The sequence below is a fragment of the Chrysochloris asiatica genome, unplaced genomic scaffold, assembly GCF_000296735.1.
Source record: "Chrysochloris asiatica unplaced genomic scaffold, ChrAsi1.0 scaffold00103, whole genome shotgun sequence".
NCBI classification, from domain to species: Eukaryota; Metazoa; Chordata; class Mammalia; order Afrosoricida; family Chrysochloridae; genus Chrysochloris; species Chrysochloris asiatica.
Window position 1 is genome coordinate 7,245,818 of NW_006408621.1, and position 2,622 is coordinate 7,248,439.

At 39.2% G+C, this 2,622-nt stretch overlaps 1 pseudogene; it reads left to right on the top strand.

Annotated features, from left to right (window-relative positions):
• Positions 1-1,313: 1,313 nt before the first annotated feature.
• On the top strand, positions 1,314-1,992 carry LOC102812031 (annotated as a pseudogene).
• Positions 1,993-2,622: the final 630 nt, after the last annotated feature.

Below are 2,622 nucleotides of genomic sequence, written 5' to 3' on the forward strand. Positions count from 1 at the left end.
TCCATATATGTTAGTTTCATTTCCATTTGTCTGGTTCTAGTACTAGAAAAATGCGCACTCATCCCAAACATTATCATTTTCACATAATAGTAATATTTTCTATTTCTCCAAAAGAAGTTCAAAGTATACTTCAGGCATATTGCAACTCATTTACAGAGCACTACTGTGACACAGATGGAGATTAATTGTTCCATTTTACAGATGTAGAGATGGCATCTTAAAGAAAGTGACTCACCTGCAAAGTTGGAAATAAAACTCACTTACTGAGTCTTCAAATTGTAATCCTGCATCCAGATGGCAATGTTCCTCTGCAAATTAAAAGTACAACTTTCTCCATATGTGTCCATCTTCTTTGGAAAAAAATCAAATAAAGAAGTGAAAATACAATAAAAGGAATCGTCTCCACAGAAGTCTCCCCCTTTTCGGGGGCACTCCTGGTATAGCACTGTAGGATAAGCACTGGACTGCTAATCAAAAGGTTGACAGTTCAAACCCACCAGCCACTCCTTGAAACGTCTATACAGGGTTGCTATGAGTCAGAACTAACTCTACAGCACTTGACACTTAGCCAACTCACCTACACTTAACAATCCCCTTTACAGGAGTCCTAGTGTGGCACTATAAGATTAAGCATTTGCCTGCTAACCACAAGGGTTAATGGCTCAAACACAGCAGCAGCTTCTTGGGAACCCTATACAGGGTTGCTATGAGGCAGAACTGACTCTACAACTCCCTTTTCGAGGAGTCCTGGTGTGGCACTATAGGATAAGCACTGGACAGCTAACCATAAGGTCAACAGTTCAAACCCACCAGCAGATCCTCTGAAACCCTATACAGGGTTGTTATGAGTCAGGACTGACTCTGCAGCACTTAACAACAACAACATTCCCTTTTCAAAGAGCTACTATTGTGGCTTGCATCATTATTTGCCCTAGACCACAAAAGAAAATACAAAACCACCAAATCTATTGAAGTAATCACAAGATAAGTATTGTTGTTACTCTCACTTTCAAAGGTTTGGAAGAGAAAAGCTTCCTAACAGCTTTCCTAGTTTCTTACCATCTCCCCAACCCAGCTGCCCCATCCCATACATATAAGGTGGTGGTGGTTATGTGCTGTAGAGTCAGTTCCGACTCATAGTGACCCTGGACAGGGTTTCTGAGGCTGTAAATCTTTATGGGAGCAGAAAGCCTCATCTTTCTCCCGCCAGAACAGCTGGTAGTTTCGTGCTGCTGACCTTGGGTTCGCAGCCCAAGTCATAACCACTATGCTACGGCCTTCAAAAGTTCATGGGACAATCTAAAATCCCTTCAATGACAGGCACAGGTTTGGTAGCCTGAGAGGCTGTGGTGGACCCGCTGCCCTATTTTGATCAGTTTATGAGGCACCTGGTTTGCGGGAAGTGACTGCTGCGTTGGTGGAGGAGGAAACTCATAGATACCGACCTAAACAAGAACTACCAGAGCTTCATGGCAGCTCCTGATTATTCTGCTTTTGAGACAGACTTAATGAGAAACGAATTTGAAAGAGTGGCTGCTCAGCAACCAATTGAATTGCTGAGTATGAAATGATATGAACTTCCAGCCCCTTCCTCAGGGCAGAAAAATGATATTACTGCATGGCAAGAATGTGTAAATCATTCTATGGCCCAGTTAGAGCATCAAGCAGTCCGAATTGAGGATCTGGAACTAGTGTCACAGCATGGATGCAATGCCTGGAAAGTATATAATGAAAATTTAGTTCATATGATTGAACATGCCCAGAAAGAGTTCCAAAAGTTAAGGAAACATATTCAAGATTAAAACTTGCAGCAAAAGAGCATGCAACTAACAGCTGGATCTAAATTGAAAGAAATGGAGTCTGCTTGGGTATCCCTGGTTAGTAAGAATTATGAGATTGAACTGACTATTGTACAACTAGAGAAAGAAATCTATCAAATTAAGCAGCAACATGGCCAGGCAAAACAAAGAAAACATTCAACAAGACTTCTGAAAAGGGAAATGAATTTGGTGGGTAAAAAGAAGGGAGAGTTATGCTTTTATAGAAGATCAGGCATCTGAACTAGTCCTGAGCCATAAAAGACCAACAACATCTACTAAAACCATCGATGGTTAAATGTTTAGAAGCCAGAGTATATGTGAACTGTTGTATTATTTCTATTTGTACATTTAACAAAATTAAAGTTTTAAACTTGGTGATATATATTAAAAAACAAAAAAAGTTCAAAGGAAATGTGTATTATGAAAAAACTATACGTGGATTTAAAAAAATTTTGCATCAAAATAAACTCATACTAACTTGTTATAAAATGTCTAAACAGGATCTAGTTTGAGGCACTAAGAAGGATAGGATGTCTATTTTAAAAGAGTTCCTATCAAAGCAACATGAATTCTGCTAAAATGAAGCAAGAACAAACATGAAATTTATATGACGCTTAGATGGAATAATGGTGCAATCAGTGATGCTTTAAAAAAAAGTTTATAGAGACAGTGCCCCCAAAGAACTCAACAGTGTACAAATGGAAAACTTGTTTTAAGGAGTGATGAAATAATGTTGACAATGAAGCCCGCAGCAGCATACCATCTACATCAATTTGCAAGGAAAACTTAATCTTATCCATGC